Source organism: Triticum aestivum, chromosome 2A (assembly GCF_018294505.1).
Source record: "Triticum aestivum cultivar Chinese Spring chromosome 2A, IWGSC CS RefSeq v2.1, whole genome shotgun sequence".
Classification (NCBI taxonomy): Eukaryota; Viridiplantae; Streptophyta; class Magnoliopsida; order Poales; family Poaceae; genus Triticum; species Triticum aestivum.
This window is the reverse complement of record NC_057797.1, coordinates 492,910,017-492,928,814: the sequence shown is the minus strand read 5'-3', so window position 1 is coordinate 492,928,814 and position 18,798 is coordinate 492,910,017.

Sequence of the window (18,798 nt, the reverse complement as noted above, 5' to 3'; positions counted from 1 at the left end):
ATAACCCTCCCTCCCTCTCATAACCATTTACAACTATTTTCACTAACCTTTATCACAAGCACTCTTCCTCTCGCAAACATACACACGCACAATCCTCATCGACCCTTTCTATATACGTGGACCTGCCTACGTGTCTCATGTACGCACATTATCTTTATGCCTATCTCTCACGCATTGTATCACACCTCTCTTCCTAATCGACGAGTATGATTCTAGCAGAGCATTCTGTAGGATGCCCCTTAAAGTTAGGTTGGATGAATAGTAATATCAGAGATAAAGGGGTTACCTTAGTCTGAGAATAGGGTTAGAAATCCTAGACGGCTTTGTCAGTGGACACAGAGTCCTTCACAATTCTGCTATCTTTGTCTTGTACGACTAGTCATCCATGGGTCTTCCTAAATGCATCACGGGCCGACCAATGTGGCGCAGGACAGAACAGATCGAAGGGCCTCACCTCGACCCACCAGACCTCACACGGTGACAGACCCTCTGCCCCCACGTCTCACTATCTTCTCACACCCACACATACCAACACAAACACCACACACATAGAAAATTTCTCCTGGTGCCTCTATTCCCTCCCCCCTTGCATATACACACTCAAGGGAATGGAATCTCTTGTCATGACGTCATATTCGTCTCTCTCTCTAGACCACTCTCATTTCTCGTGCTATCTCTCCCACGCTCCCCCATCGGCCCCTCTATCCATGCCTCTCTCGAATACGTAATACACACACATACCTCTCTAGGCCCCGCCAAATGCATCAACTACACATTCACACATGTTACATCACGTACCCCATTGATCTAAAAAGCCCTCTCCTCACGTTTATTTCGCATACAACATTCCTTTTGAATAAAGTGTGGCCAAAAAATTATTTTAGAGTTTCTACATATATACAACATTACAAAGTTATATGGAGGAGTATGAATGCTAATTTGCATTGCATGGTGCCCACAATGATATTTATTCCGCACTGTGAATTTGTATATTTTTATACTATATACAAAGTTAGTCATAATAAAGAGAAATGAAGAGCATCTCTCTCTCCATCGCATACCCCCCTGTACACCCCTTTCACGTATGCACACAAAACTATCTCCAGGTCCTCTAAAAGTAAGCCACCAGAAAATTTACGCATGTTTCATCTTTCTCTCGCGATATATGCAATGACGATCATTGTATGTGAAGCGAAAGCATGATACGTACATTGGACTTCAGAATCCACTCATTACGGTCACCATTTATGTTTAGTGGTTATTATGCAGTCACGGGCTCACCATACAACTCTGTATTTGCTCATGACATGAGCAGTTGACTAGTTAAACGCTCCACGTGGCACCTCTAGTGTTGCATCACATTATGTCACTACCATCGTGCCCACCTGTTGACTTGTATCTACTCTACATCTACACTCTTATAAAATACATAAAATACACTCTTATAAAAAACAGAGTTGGTGATGATGGTGTGCCTGCCATCCTGCAATATAGGCCTTCTGATTTATATCTGACGGATAGGAAAGAAACTATGGCAATTTTGCAAAAAGGTACCCACACACCTCTCCATATTTGCAAATAAGGCCTTCCCTTGTTCATCCTTTTCTCTCACAAGATAAACAAGTCATACAAATGCATCTTGATGTTACATGCAACGCACGGGCATCTTGCTAGTAAGAATGAAAACAAACGACAAAAAAATATTTGGACGGTGGTTCGAAGTCATGACCGCGGGCACAGCGGATAAGGTGGCCTTGTATTGGTATGCTGAGCCGTCTATTTTCACACACAGGAGCTGGTGTTGTGATTATACACACACGCACGCATGCACACGAACTGCATCCACGCAACACTCACACAAACACATGCACCCACGCACGCACGCAACACTCACACGTACACACGCAGCCACGCACGCACGCACGCAACACTCACTCACACACACGCACGCATGCATGCACACACCAGTACACCACACGACCAACACACACTCTCACGCTCAAGTGCTCAACCTACACGTGCATGCGCACACATCAGGCCCTGACAAACACATACACAACCAGGTGATTGCCGCGCATGGGTTGGAGCCTTGTCGCGCCTGCGTAAATTTGTGTTTATCTGACCTTTTGCCTATGCGAACTGATAGGTGGGACCCACAATGAACATGGTCAATTTAACTAGTCAACATGGCGCCACGCAGACTATTTGGCCGGTCAACAAAGTGCAACCGATGCTGAGCTGTGAGCAAGTGACCATATAATCACCGCAAAACGAATATAATGACCGTAATCAGCTTATTCTAAAGTTCGGTGACCGTAATCTCTTTTCTCTCTGTAGGCCCTCCAAAACTACATCACTACACGTTCTCGCATGTTACATCTAACAACTATGCAATACAGCACTACTACTACACTCTAACACAATAAATCATATGTGTTTTTAGTTTTACTAGATATCATATTCTTACTTATAATTATTCAGTTTGCATACATTAAAATTGCCTTTCAAATGTATGGCCAGTATCATCTACCGCACGGGAAAAATCCCGCCCTTTCCTATTTAATCGGGTTTGTATCGATGGATCGTGCGAAACAGCAAAACTATAGTACTATACAGTACAAGTGACAGTTCACTAGGTCGTCGTGTCGTCTACTCCTCCGTCGTAAGAGTGGAGCGCGCCCTTTCATAAATCTTCTAGTCCCTTTCACCGACATGTGGGACATCAAGCTACCAGGTCCACGTGCCATACCAGAATACAGTGCAGAGTAGCCGGGGTGAAGCACCCCAGTCATGGCGTCGGCGTAGTAATGAGAAATGAGGCGTCAAATCACAAAGCTGCACCTTTCCCGCAGTTAAGTTGGAGGGACGAAGCACCCATCATTTCACTCGTTGCTGAATCTGCTTCTCCCTCATCTTCTTCAACTTAACCACGTGTTGCTTCTGCCGTTGTTCTGCCTCATGTGGGATGCGGATCGGCTTGGTAAAGCACTGACACATGGGACCACATGTTAGCAAACCGCCAGGACAACGTCCTCCGAAAATAAGAAGCCTAATCCTAGACTTACAAAGGGCTTCGTAGCTACTATGTGTACTTTCCATCTAATATATATATGCCCCCTGATTTTCAGGTGGGGTGGGCCTAATCATCTCCTTTAATCCAATCAAATAGTCCCACATCACATCAGTTCGTAACTTTACGTAAACCATTACGTGGATGTAGCATTGGTCAAATAAGAAACCTCCCCCGCCATCCGCGCGGCAAAATCACCTCCTTTTTACTAATCTCGATTCTATAATTTTTTAGATCAATATAATTGTGATTTGTATAGATAGCACACAGGAGCAAAACCAAGTGGTATGGTTAAGGGCATCCACAATGTGTAGCCAAATGTGAAAATAGCTTTTGGCATCATGGGAACCATTGTGGACGGTGTTGCCAAAGCCAAAAAGATGGAACCAAAGCTCCCTGATTGATTGATTGAAGGAATAGAAAAATGCAACGTCTCTCCTCTTTCTCTCATGCTTGGACGCATGTAGTACAGTATAGAGCACAGAGTCTACTCCCCTGTCCCTTCTATCACAAATCACAAAGCAGTGAGGCGTCAAATCACAAAAGTACGGATGAAGCAACCATCATTTCACTCTTCGCTGACTCCGCTTCTCCATCGTCTTCTTCAAGAAGCCATCTCACCGCATTAGTTATAGTAGTACTAGTAAAGGACTTCCTGGATGCAAATAAGGCGGTTTTCTCGGCTTGTAAGCGGCACTTGCGAATGACTTACCATGGTCTCCCTCAATGGTGTTCTCCGTCGAACGCACTTCGCCAAACCACCAAAAAAATATCGTCGACATCACCGCAATGGGGAAGGAAGTCAAATATAGTTACTACCTCCATTTTTTTGTACACAAGGCCAGTATATCAAAATTACAATTTGCAAAGGGCCACTAACACTAATCGAGGCAAAATTTATGGGGTTAGCAATGAAGGACATTAATATCCCCTCCATGCATGCGGAAGTTAGAAGGTTGGTTTGCATGGCACTACATTATTCAAGCGATGAGGAGTGAGATGGTTAGCACTTTGGTCTTTGGAGAAAAAAATATGCATAAATTGACATGTGAAACGAGGATTTGTATCGATTAAATCCCGCGAAGGAAAACCCAGCCTTTCTTTTTTAACACTAGTACTCCTAGTATGTACGTACTTATCCTGTTTGGGTCTAGGCCTTGCATTGCCAAACTTCGCCACACATTTTTTCCAAGCTTGCCTAAAGTTTTCAAAATGAGAAGGAGGTACACTTGCGCACGGCTATCGCGGTCGCACCGCACCCTCACACGGTTGCTCCTGCACATCGTGGTCGCACCACACCCTCGCACGGTCGCTCCTGCACGCCGCAAACCCAACCAAGGGAACGCACCCTCACTGACACGTGCTGTCGCGTGTGAACACACAAAACTCAGCCATCCTATCACTGACACATAATTTCCATTCATAGAGTATGTTTATCCAACCGCATGTTGGGGAGTATCCGTACGGCCCGTGCGGTGGTCTGTTGGGGAAGAAGAAGAGGTGAGGAAGAAGGAAAGAAGGGTTAGGAGATGTAGGATATTCATCCAACCGCTTGAAATGGTAGACTGACCCAAGTCAAGCGACTTGCATAACAAATATATGTTTTTACATAGCAAAAGATCCATAAAAACAACAACATAAAGAAAAACTATCACTGCTCGCGGAAAGAGACGACCTCGTCGTCTTTGGCTGCCGGTGCGAACCAGTCGTCGCTGCAGACGTATGTCTCCGCACCGTGGTTGTCCTCGGCCTCCAGCTACTCATTCAAGCGGAGCATGCGGGCGCTCTGCACGGACGAGGGCACAGCCCGGTTCAAGTCGAGGACATCCGGTTCCGCCTGTAGGAGGGCCTCGATTGCAGCGGCATCCGCGCGCTCCGTGTCGAGTCGAGCCTCCGCCGCCCGGTTCAAGTCCAGGACGTCCGGTTCCGCCTGCAGGAGGGTGTCGATGAGAGCGGTATCCGCGCGCTCTGCGTCGAGTCGAGGCTCTGCCGCCCGATTCAAGTCCAGGACGTCCGGTTCCACCTGCAGGAGGGCCTCGATGGCAGCGGCATCCACGCGCTGCGCCTCAAGTTGAGCCTCCGCCGCCCGGTTCACATCCACGACATCTGGTTCCGCCTGCAGGAGAGCCTCGATGGCAGCGGCATGCGTGCGCTCCGCGTCGAGTTGAGCCTCTGCCTCCCTGTCCTCTTTTAGTATCGCCATGTTGAACCGCTGCTCCGCCTGCACCATGGGGGACTCGGACGCCAGCACGAAGTCGACGTCCATCATCTCATACCCATCGAAAGCCTCCTGCGCCGTGACCTCCGCCATGAACATTGGATCGGCTTCCTCCTCCTTGTAGCTTGGCTCCAGAGAACTCGGGGATTGGCCCGCCGCAAAGCGAGCTTGGGAACGGAGGTCTGTGGCGCCGAACGCCGCCGCGATTTCTGCGCGGCGCTCTGGCGTTAGCATCTTGTAGTAAGTGATCTTGCGGTGCACCATGGCTTTCCGGCGAACTAGGGGACGCTTGATGCGGGCTAGGGGATCGAAAGGTGGGAGAATGGGCTGGAGATTTGGTGTGGTTTTAGGGCAGTGGCTGGCGTAGGCCAAGCAGCGAAGGTTCTGGTGTGAATAGTGGTTCCGGTGACGACCGGTCAATCGGTTTTGACTATACATCGCTCTTGTCGCGTTCGCGTTGTAGCCCGGCACGCTGGACCCTCCATGTCGGTCACCGAATGGAACGCGCTTCGTCTTGCGTTTTCGCTCGCTTGTGGGACCGTAGTTGAGAGCAAACCGACGTCCCTCCCCCTCCCCCGCCCGCGTCATTTATTATACCACCACTCCCTCCGTTTTATGCGGGGTAAATAAAAACAGAGGGAGTATACTACGGATGAGGATCCCCTGACGTGGCCGAACCCATTGAGTAACTGACATGCGGGGCCTAGCAAGCATGGGGTCCGCCAGTAAGTGACCAAAAGGGAGGGTAAGGCAGGGATACCTACGTCAGAGGATCCACTTCCACTATACTGCTTTGACCAAATGTTAGAGTAATAATATATGACATGCAACTTCCACAAATGTTAGAGTAATAATATATGACATGAAACTTACACAAAGCATATAGGGTCTAATGCGTTTTTCGAGGCTGATAGGCCGACGCCACACTCGGCAAGCCGAGGGGCATGTGAATGTAGCTGTGTGACGGGCCCTCGCAACGGCCCACACGCGAAGGCCAGAAGCGCCCCTGAGACGCGGCCCTGTTGAGCCCTAGGATGTCGATGCAGATGTGCAGCTCAGGACCCTCGCCTGGGTGGTGAGCTATGCCCTGTGAGCGGTTGTCACCGCGCATGGCTCTTGCATCCTGCAGTTCCTATGTGGTCTTGGCGATGAACTCCTGAGTGGTGGGCACCCCTTGCCCTATGTTCTCCTGAGGAAAACGTGTCGCGTAGCATGCCTCCAAGTGGTGCCCAAGCGCCTCCCTCGTGAGGTTGGCAAGGCCTGAGGCCCTCTAGAAGAGAGCCCCCGAGCCCTGCCCGAGGAGGGCACTGGGCGCGCCTTCCTATGCGATGAGGGGAGGTGCCCCTGGGAGGGACGCTGATCCTGATGAGGCTCTCGCCGCGACGTCATCCTCCTGAGGTCCTCCGTGACGCAGCTGCCTCTTCTTGGGGATGGCCTCCGGAGGGCCCTCACTTTTCCTGTCGGGGTCGTTGATTGCTGCAGCTTGGAAGGCGCCCTCGAGGGAGCACACCGCATCCCTTTCTTCACATGGGACCGTGATGACCCCGCCGCTTCCAGGCATCTTGAGGACGTTGTAGCTGAGGTGGGTGACCTCCATGAACTTGGCCAGGACCGGATACCCGAGGATGTCGTTGTACGGCAAGCGGGTGTGGGCAACGTCAAAGTCGATGAGCTCGGTGCGGTAGTTGTCGCGTGTGCCGAAGGTGACAGGTAGGCGGACCTGCCCTATCGGTGTGGTGGAGCCATCGGTCACTCCTGAGAAAGGTTTGGTAGGCTGGAGCTGCTCGTATGGCACTCAGAGGTTGTCAAATGTGTCGACAGATAGGACATTGAGCCCTGCATCGCCGTTGATGAGGGTCTTGGTAACCTACACATTGCTGATGACTAGGGAACACAACATCGGGAGGACACCAGTGGTGGCCGCGCACTTGAGATGATCTGCCGAGTTGAAAGTGATGGCGCACTGGGACCACCTGAGCAGGCGCGTGACCTCAAGCTTGGGGAGCACCGCGTTCACCTCGCGAGCGAACCGTTTGAAGATGTGATGAGAGGTTGGGGCCTGGGCGCCGCCCAAGATGCAGGCGATTTCATGCGGCTCCTGGAAGCCCCCAACCCCCTCGTCCTGAGGATGATCGTCATTCCTTCTCGGTGGCGGCAGCGGGGGAAGACCGGCGTTGCTTTTGGGGGTGATCCTCACGAGGCTGGCCCCTCCAGGCCCCCTCGCGAGGATTGTCTTGCCAGCGGTCCTCATGAGGCATGTCGCGCCATTCTCGGCGCGGGCCATGGTCGTCCCAGCGTCCGCCTCCATGTCCTCCTCCACGGCCGTAGCCCCGATCGCTGCGCTCGGGGCATCGACCATAGCGTCCTCCCCATATGGCTCTGAGCTCTTGGCAGTCGCTGGTGTCGTGGGTGTTCGGGTTGTGAAAGGCGCATAACGGTCGGTTATTCTTGGATGACTTGGTGTCGGGATCCGCCGCTAGCACCACTGCTTCCTTGCGCTTCACGTCCTTGGCATTGGCTTTCTTCTCCTCTGTGACCGCTGCTGGCATCTCAAGGAGAGAGAGGCGCCCCTCCTCAGCTCTTGCGCACTTGGTCGCCAGGTTGAACAACTCCTGAGATGTGCAGAGCTCCTCGTGGATAGCGAGCTATTCCTTCATCTTGACATCACGGACACCGTCGGAGAACGCGGAGATGATGGCCTCATCTGTGACCTTGGGGATCTTGAGGCGGGTGTTGTTGAAGCGCTAGATGCACTTCTGGAGGGTCTCCCCTAGCTGTTGCTTGATACGGCGCAGGTCCCCCGCGGCCGGCGGGTGGTCGCGAGTGCCCTTGAAGTTGGCGACGAAGCAGTCGCACATCTTGTTCCAGGAGGAGATCGAGTCGTGCCGCAGGTTCAGGAGCCAGGAGCGGGCCCCATCCTTGAGAGCCATGGGAAACTAGTTTGCCATGACTTTCTCGTCGTCGTTGGCTGCTTTGATGCTCAGCTCGTAGTGCTGCAGGAACTCCGCGGGGTCGGCGGTGCCGTCATAGCGAGGAGGCAGATCTAGCTTGAACTTGCCTGGCCAGGTGACACTATGCAGCTCGGGGGTGAAGGCGCGGCAGCCGACCATAGTTATTAGGGCCCGCTTCGGAGGTTGAGCTTGGTCTTGATGAGGTCCGCATGGCTCCGCCGCGTGCGGCGCGCGGCCTTGACGAGGCGGTGCGGGGAGCGCCTGTGCTGCTCCTCGCGGCCAAGGGATTTCTTGGCAGCTTCTCTCTTCGCATGCGTGCACCGGGCCTGGCGGATCACACCGCGAGGCAGCGTGCCTTGGTGCCAAGGCGCCGTCTTTGGGCTAGGGTGGTGGAGGCGCGCCTCGGGCCTCGTCGCCCGTGGCCGGCTGAGGGTGAGGCAGAGAGACGGATAGCACCGGGTAGCCCCCTGCGGTTTGGACGAGCTCGGCGACGCGGTCGAGCCACTCCTCATAGAGGTCGTCGACTGGGCAGTAGCGCAGGAGTTCGTTTGTGGTGAGGAGTGCGGCCCGCGCCTCCATGGGAGCGTGGCGTGCATGGGACGCAGAACCAGCCAGGGTCAGCGATGGAGTGGCAGCGCGGCCGTCCTGCCATACCGAACGATGCAGTGAAGATGCTTGCTGCTCGTTCCCCACCGGGCCGGTGGCAGTGTTAGCGGCGGGGGACAGAGAACAACGAGGTGGCCCACCGATGGGGGCCGTCTGAGCAACGCGGGTAGTGAGGGTAGCCAGACGCTCAGCTTGAGCACAGCGAGCGTCCGCCATGGAGACGATGGGGCGACGAAGCGACGAACCGATGGAAGGGAAGCTACGGCGCACCCCTACCTGGCACGCCAAATGTCGGATGTGGGGTTCCGGCAAACCCTTAAGGTTCGAAAACTGGTGTGCGCGCGAAGTCTTTTCCTCCCACCGATCTATGCCCTAGCTCGCTAAGATCTCGCGGACGAACTCAGCGAACTCGTAACACCGAAAGACACAAGATTTATACTGGTTCGGGCCACCGTTGTGGTGTAACACCCTACTCCAGTGTGGTGGTGGTGGATTGCCTTCGGGGTTGATGATGAACAATACAAGGGGAAGAACAGCCTCCTGAGGTTGAGGTGTTCTTGTGCTTGGCTCACTTTGTGTGGTTCTAGATGGTAAAAAATGGTCCCCCGCCTATGGTGGTGGCTAGTCCTATTTATAGAGGCCCTGGTCCTCTTCCCAAATATTGAGCGGGAAGGGGGCCAACAATGGCGGGCAAGTTTGAAGGGGGACAACTAGTACAAGCTATCCTGACAAAAGGCGGTCTCCGCCTGTGAAAGGCTCTGGTGGTGACGCCGTCTTGGGCTCCACGATGACCTCTGTCTTGCCATCCTTCTGCTCCTGGTCTTGTTGCACCGATATGGCAACCTTTGCCTGATGCCTCGGTACTCCTCGCCTGTGCAGGTCTCCTTAGCACCAAAAAGGAAACAAGGACGCTGCACATGCTGGTGCCCGCCTGGCGCCCTCCTGATGTCGATCGTCATGGCTCACATCACGAGAGCCTCGTGAGGGTTGCCTCGCCTTGATATCTCCGCTCCTCATGAGCCTGCCCGACTAGGCCACTCTAGAGGAGGTCTTGTGTCGTCCGCCTCGGGAGGCTTGGCCCCTCGCAAGGGTCTTGGATGCCTTGTTGATGAAGATGGGCCATACGGCCTGCTGGCTTAGCTACGTAGCGGGCCGCAGGCAGGCAAGTCTAGGGACCCCCGTTCCCAGAATGCCGACACACCTAGCCATCATGCATATTAAAACTCATCATCTGTGCATCATATGTAAAAACTTTATATATGAAAAATGACTATAATTTCATCTAGTTTCATAATATGCCACTTTCATCCATGTTTGAAATGTTAAAAATTTAAACTTGTTGTTTGTTTAATTTGCTAAAATGCCATGTTAAAATGCTTTATTTCATAACTAATTAACCATAGCTCCATTTTAAATAATCTTTATATGTAAATGGGGTAGAATAATGCCTAGTTTAACATCGTGCACTCATCTTGCATGTTTAACAACTCTAAAATATGGCTTAGGGTAGAACAGTACCAAATCAAAATATGCACATGGGGATTTTCTGGATTTGTTGTTTGTTATATCCAGCCTCATTTAAACTTGCCTAGATAGGTAGTTTTCATATGCTTCACCTTTTGCCATGTTTAATAACAATTCATATTGTTGGGTACATAAATGGAAGAGAACTAAATAATTGATGTGGTGTTTCATCAATATGCAACTCGATTCATATTGAGCTCCACTTAATTTGTAGTATTGTTTGTGCACATTGCCATGCCATGCCTCTTTAAATCGGACATGCATCATACTTGGTTGTGCATCATGCCATGTTTGTGTGATGGTTGTTTACTATGTTGCTTGCTTCTTTCCGGGTTGCTTCTCTCGTTAGCTTTGGTTTCGTTCCGGAGTTGTGAGGATTCGTTCGACTGCGTCTGTTTGTCTTCTTCAAGGACTCGTTCTTCTTCCTTGCGGGATCTCAGGCAAGATGACCATACCCTTGAAATCACTTATATCTCTGCTTGCTAGTTGTTCGCTCTATCACTGTGTCATGCTACCTACCACTTGTTATATCATGCCTCCCATATTGCCATGTCAAGCCTCTAACCCACCTTCCTAGCAAACCGCTGTTTGGCTATGTTACCGCTTTTGCTCAGCCCCTCTTATAGCGTTGCTAGTTGTAGGTGAAGTTGGAGTTTGTTCCATGTTGGAACATGGATATGTTGGGATATCACAATATCTCTTATTTTAATTAATGCATCTATATACTTGGTAGAGGGTGGAAGGCTCGGTCTTATGCCTGGTGTTTTCTTCCACTCTTGTCGCCCTAGTTTCTGTCATACCAGTGTTATGTTCCTTGATTTTGCGTTCCTTACGCGGTTGGGTGTTATGGCAACCCCTTGACAGTTCGCTTTGAATAAAACTCCTCCAGCAAGGACCAACCTTGGTTTCACATTTGCCTAACAGCCTAAGCCTTTTTCCCTTGGGTTTCCGGAGCCCAAGGGTCATCTTTATTTTAACCCCCCTCCCGGTCCAGTGCTTCTCTAAGTGTTGGTCCAAACTAGAGCCCCTTGCAGCGCCACCTCGGGGAAACTTGAGGGCTGGTTTTAGTTGTATGGATTGCTCATCCGGTGTGCCCTGAGAACGAGATATGTGCAGCCCCTATCGGGATTTGTCGGCACATTTGGGCGGCTTTACTGGTCTTGTTTTACCATTGTCGAAATGTCTTGTAACTGGGATTCCGAGACTGATCGGGTCTTCCTGGAAGAAGGAATATCCTTCGTTGACCGTGAGAGCTTGTGATGGGCTGAGTTGGGACACCCCTGTAGGGTATAAACTTTTGAGAGCCGTGCCCGCGGTTATGTGGCAGATGGGAATTTGTTAATGTCCGATTGTAGAGAACTTGACACTTGACTTAATTAAAATGCATCAACTGCGTGTGTAGCCGTGATGGTCTCTTTTCGGCGGAGTCCGGGAAGTGAACACGGTTCTTGTGTTATGCTTGAACGTAAGTAGTTTCAGTATCACTTCTTGATCACTTCTAGTTCACGACCGTTGCATTACTTCTCTTCTCGCTCTTATTTGACTATGTTAGCCACCATATATGCTTAGTACTTGCTACAGCTCCACCTTATTACCTTACCCTACCCATAAGCTTAAATAGTCTTGATCTCGTGGGTGTGAGATTGCTATGTCCTCGTGACTCACAGATACTTCCAAACAGTTGCAGGTGCCGATGATACCAGTGCAGGTGACACAACCGAGCTGAAGCGGGAGCTCGATGAAGATCTTGATCGTTGTTTAGTGTCTTTTCCGGTTGATCAATAGTGGAACCTAGTTGGGACGATCGGGGATCTAGCATTTGGGGTTGTCTTCATTTATTTTGGTTCCGTAGTCGGACCTTGATTGTATCCTGGATGATGTATGTTTAACTAGTTATTTGTGTGAAGTGGCGATTGTAAGCCAACTCTTTATCCCTTTCTTATTCAGTACATGAGATTGTATGAAGATTACCTTGCTTGCGACTAAACCACCTTGTGGTTATGCCTCTAAGTCGTGCCTCGAAACGTGGGAGATATAGCCGCATCATGGGTGTTACAAGTTGGTAATCGGAGCCATCCCGACTTAGGAGCCCACTGCTTGATCGAATCGCTGACGTTGTTGAGTCTAGAACAAAATGTTTTCAGTCTTAGGATTATATATATCGGAGTGTAGGATTCTTTTTACTCCTCAGTCCCTTCATCACTCTGGTGAGGTCTCTTGACGTAGAAGTTTTGACTTTCCTCTCCTCAAATTTCACGAAAAAAAATTTAGGATCACGTGGGTATCTTGGAATCGTTCTGATATTCTTGTGACGAGAACATTGTTCTTGGTGCCTCCTGACATTTAGGGGTTGTGGCAGTGTCCCGGGGAGTAGAGCTCCGAGGTGTTGTTGTCGCAATTGTATCGTTGCAGTTCTGGAATACCTGAGTTTCGCCGACATCGGAAATCTCTTGTATGCAGTTGTTGGTGAGAAAACCTTGACGCCACCCAGTACTGGGGCAGGAGTTCAGGAGTATTTCCATAACTCGTATAAAACGGATGCTTTTCGAAGGTTGAGGTACATGATTTCTGAAGGTTTCTTGGTTATGTGTTGAAGGATGGATACAGCTGGATGTAAGGATTGTTAGTTTGGGTGAGATATTATGCTTCCCGTGTATCCCCAACACCTGATTGCATAACCAGAAAGTTTCGGGAGTTTTATAGGTGCGAACTCAAGTAGCTCCTAGAATATATTTCCGGCAAATGCATGATATGGGATTGGGTAAATCTCTATCATATGTTTGTTTCCGACTTTTTCTACAAGCCAGTCCTTTGTTTTGTTTTGGTTTATGGTATTCGAGTTTGCTTCGAAGTCAAATGTTGATTCCATACCTTTCCTAAGCCGTGTTATCATATTTCTATGTGAATACTAATCCTTCATAATAATCGAGATTCTCATGTCAATCCTTTTCAACCGGCATGTTTCTCTTCAAGTGGATCCGATCATTTTCAACATCCGCAAGATCAACTCAAAGTCTTCTCAACGTTATTTGTTTCATCCATCCCAAGTTGCCTTTGTTTTTCCCGCCCTCCCATCCTTTTTCTACAAGGACTAAGATTTCTTAATCAAGTATTTTTTTATTGATGGGAAGCCTCTCCATTCGTTTTCGTCAAATGTTTCTTATCCGGTGATTCTCAGGAAGATACTAAAGGAGCCGCAAGTTCATCATTATTCGTTATCTTTCTTCTCAAGTGGATTCAAGTCAATCTTTGGCGATCATATCCTTTCCTCGTTTCAAATGTCTTCTCATGCCGATGAACCTCTTAATCATCCACTTCTCTCTATTCAATTGTTCCAGAGTGCCGAAGATATCTCAGAAGATTCACGTTTCCTTTATCGACCCATTCAAGTTATTTCAAGGTTGTTATCTCATTCAAGCCATTTAATTCAACCGGCGCATTCTCTCTTTTAAATCGTTCAACGGTGTTTCTCTTGAGTGGGCCCTAACCCACAGGTCTTTTCCCAGGATCTTACCTGACTCTTCTAATTTTCCGGAGTTACTCTTAAATTCTTTTCCAAGTTTGATGTAAGAATGGATTGTCATCAGTCATATGTCTTTCTTGATGATCTTTCAAATTCTTTTCATCGTTGGCTCAACCTTTCTATTCTTTATTCCGGAGTGCCTCAATAATTCATGGTGTCGTATCTCGTCGTCATTCTCAGATTTTGAAGAACGAAGAAGACTTCCTCTTAAATCTTGGTCTGTTCTCTCAAGATTCGTGGTTCTAGCCTTACGCCATCCTCTCATAATTGTTTTCGATTGTGAGAATTCTTTATACCCATCACTACAAGAAATATGTCAACTAGTGACCTTCTGACAGTGACCCTGGAAGAATTGGTCATAGATCTATAACCATTTCAGACCAATTGGTCAAAAGCTGTCCGGGGGGCTCCAAACCCTAAAGTATAACGACCATTGGTCAGAAAGGTCGTAATTTCCTTACACGAAATGGTCATAAAGCAGATAGCACTGGTCTGCTGCCTTATTTCTAGCTGATCATGACCAATATAGATGGTCATAACCTTGTAAATTGTGGTGGGTTGCTATGACTAGGCGCCACCTCATCAGTTTTGCCTATGTGTCATGTCCATGTGGCAGTTTTTGCCCTAGCTTGTGAAGCAACCTATATTTCTGTCATTCCCAAAATTCCCAAAAAAATCTCATAAATTCGTTGGGTCATATCTTCGTCAAATATGTAAAAAACCTTCCTTGCCTAGTTCAAAAATAACACAAAAATATTCATTTTCCTATTCTGTTCAGAACAACAGTTTGTGAAGGAAGTACCACTTTGGCATGTCCAAATAGTATCCATTTTCTACAGTGCTTTCCTATGCCCAAATAACCATCCTCCACCAAATGCCAGCTCAATCCATTCATTATTTTGAGTCGAGCTTCAACATTCGTATTTATGTCTAGTGTGGTAGTTTGCAAAGCAAGTACCACCTAGGCTCCTCCTTTTGGGCTGAAAATTTGTGAAGGCGGTCTTCTTAGTAACTGATCATCCTCAGCCAAAACTCATGCCCATTAGACATGTACATTTACCGTACCGCTAATCAAACACTTGGCTGCTAATTCATGTTTGAGCATCGATCGATCTCCTCGTGAGAATCTTATGTTGTAATTTTCTTCCTAGCACCTACCTGGGGAGTGCCCAACCCACTAGACATGCCTAGGCTTCCCAGAACACATGGCAACGCCACGGTCACACGGTGACCACGCGGCGGGCATGCGAGCTTACGCGCTCTAGAGTTGGGGGCCTCGGCCACCGCCCAAACCACGACGTATCGCCACCAAATGATGTATTTATGATTAAATAGATACTTATGTACCTAGAAATGATTTTTGGAAAAAATAAATAGCAAACTATGAGGCAGCTATAGTTCAAATTTGACCCGCTTCCTACTGAATCGGCGGGAATTTGTCTTTTTCACCAAAGATGGATCAAAGATTTTTCACCCAACCATTTTTGTCAATTGTGCATTAAATATGGCCTAGTATTTTAGAAAATTGATTTGGTACAATTTTACAACAAATATATGGCAGGTCCTTCACAAAAAAACTCATTTCGGGCACTCGGAAAATGGAAAATGAATTTTCTGTGCAAAGAAAATGAATCCTCCCTAAGGCAACATTGTTTGGAATTCCAAGATACACCCTTGTGCACAATATGAGATCATTTGAACAAACTATGCTATGAACGTGGCCATAAGATTGATCATTTGGCTTGAAAGCCATGAATCTTCACGCATGATAGCTCATTTCTGAGAACATTTTTTTAAAATAATTGTCGTATTACAAGTTTATTATTTTTCCTGGAAACTTGGTCACATATGATGACACAATGCGAAGGTTTTTCCAGTTTTTTTATTTTTTTGAATTTGTTATGCCCGTTTCAAAATGCGGTCAAAACGGCGGGTTTGACCATTCCTAGCTAGTGGTTGAACCTTGGAATTTTTTTGATGTTTCTCTGATTAAATAAATACTTATGTACCTAGAAATGAATTTTGGAAAAAATAAATAGCAAACTATGAGGCAGCTACAGTTCAAATTTGACCCGCTTCCTGCTGAATCGGCAGGAATTTGTCTTTTTCACCAGAGATGGATCAAAGCTTTTGACACCCAACTATTTTGTTAGTTGTGCATCAGATATGGCCTAGTATTTCAGAAAATTCATTTGGTCCAATTTTGCAACAAATATATGGTAGGTCCTTCACAAAAAACTCATTTCGGGCACTCGGAAAATGGAAAATGAATTTTCCGTGCAAAGAAAATGGAAACTCCCTCAGGCAACATTGTTTGGAATTCCAAGATGCACCCTTGTGCACAATATGAGATCATTTGAACAAACTATGCCATGAATGTGGCCATAAGATTGATTATTTGGCTTGAAAGCCATGAATCTTCATGCCTGATAGCTCATTTCTGAGAACACTTTTTTTAAATAGTTTCCGTATTACAAGTTTATTATTTTTCCTGTAAACTTTGTCACATATGATGACACAATGCAAGTTTTTCCAATTTTTTATTTTTTTATTTTTTTATGCATGTTTCAAAATGCGGTCAAAACGGTGGGCTTGACCGTTCCTAGCTAATGGTTGAATCTTGGAATTTTTTTGATGTTTCTCTGATTAAATAGATACTTATGTACCTAGAAATGATTTTTGGAAAAAATAAATAGCAAACTATGAGGTAGCTATAGTTCAAATTTGACCCGCTTCCTACTGAATCGGCGGGAATTTGTCTTTTTCACCAGAGATGGATCAAAGATTTTTCACCCAACCATTTTTGTCAATTGTGCATTAAACATGTCCTAATATTTTATAAAATTGATTTCGTACAATTTTGCAACAAATATATGGCAGGTCCTTCACAAAAAAACTCATTCGGGCACTCAAAAAATGGAAAATGAATTTTCCGTGCAAAGAAAATGAAAAATCTCTTAGGTAACATTGTTTGGAATTCCAAGATGCACCCTTGTGCACAATATGAGATCATTTGAACAAACTATGCTATGAACGTGGCCATAAGAATGATCATTTGGCTTGAAGAAGCCATGAATCTTCACGCATGATAGCTCATTTCTGAGAACACTTTTTTAAAATAATTACTGTATTACAAGTTTATTATTTTTCCTGGAAACTTGGTCACATATAATGACACAATAACGAAGGTTTTCCAATTTTTTGATTTTTTTGAATTTTTTATGCCCGTTTCGAAATGCGATCAAAACGGTGGGCTTGACCGTTCCTAGCTAGTGGTTGAATCTTGGAAAACTTTTGGTGTTTCTATGATAAAATAGATACTTATGTACCTATAAATGATTTTTGAAAAAAAATATAGCAAACTATGAGGCAGTTGCAGTTCAAATTTGACCCGTTTCCAGCTGAATTAGCAGCAATTTGTCTTTTTCACCAGAGGTGGATCAAAACTTTTTACACCCAACAATTTGGTAAATTGTGCATTAAACATGGCCTAGTATTTTATAAAATTGATTTGTTCCATTTTTGCATCAATTATTTGGTAGTTCCTTCACAAAAAAACCTCATTTCGGGCACTCGGAAAATGGAAAATGAATTTTCCATGCAAAGAAAATGAAAACTTCCTTAGGCAACATTGTTTGGAATTCCAAGATGCACCCTTGTGCACAATATTAGATCATTTGAACAAACTATGCCATGAATGTGGCCATAAGATTGATCATTTCGCTTGAAAGCCATGAATCTTCACGCATGATAGCTCATTTCTGAGAACACTTTTTAAAATAATTACCGTATTACAAGTTTATTATTTTTCCTGGAAACTTGGTCACATATAATGACACAATGCGAAGGTTTTCCAATTTTTTGATTTTTTTGAATTTTTAAAATGCAGTCAAAACGGCGGGCTTGACCATTCCTAGCTAGTGGTTGAATCTTGGAATCTTTTGGTGTTTCTATGATTAAATAGATACTTATGTACCTAGAAATGATTTTTTGGAAAAAATAAAGATCAAACTACGAGGTAGCTACAGTTCAAATTTGACCCGCTTCCAGCTGAATCGGTGGAAATTTGTCTTTTTCACGAGAGGTGGATCAAAACTTTTTTCACCCAACCATTTGGTCAATTGTGCATTAAATATGACCTAGTATTTTATAAAAATGATTTGGTCCAATTTTGCATCAATTATTTGGTAGGTCCTTCACAAAAAAACCTCATTTGGGGCAATCGAAAAATGGAAAATGATTTTTTGTGCAAAGAATATAAAAAATCCCTTTGTCGATATTGTTTACTATTCCAAGATGTAAACTTTTGCAGAGTATAAAGAACTCATTTTGAACAAATATAAAGAATATCATTTGAACAAATATTTGGTAGGTCTTTTACAAAAAAGAACTCATTTTGAGCACTAAAAAATGGAAAATGATTTTTTTCATGACCTATTTAAAAGGGCATAAAGTCTTCAAATTGTTTTTTGTGTTCTGATTGGTCTATAGGCATATCACGCGGATCACGCATCAACCACCGTCGGATGCTTCTGAATCCAACGGCCCAAACCCACCCGAGTCGAAACCCTAGGTCTGTCCTCATGGACATTTTCCACCCCCCGCCTCCATTCTTTCTCACTCTCTCTCCCTCCCCCTCAGATCCTCTCTCATCTCCCCCGTGCAGCGAACCCTAGCCCCTCTCTCCCCCGCACACCACCTCCTCCCTTCCAGATCGCAGCCGCCACCTCCTCCTTTCTAGATCGCCACCTCCACCTCCCCGCCGTCCATGGCCTCCCCCACGCCCTTCTCCCCTGCGAGCCATCTCTCTCTCCCTCCCGCGACTCCTCTGCTCGACTCGATTCCAGCGAGTTGAGGCGGCTCTCGCCGGCGCGCAGCACACCCCGGGCTCCCCTCGTGCAGATCT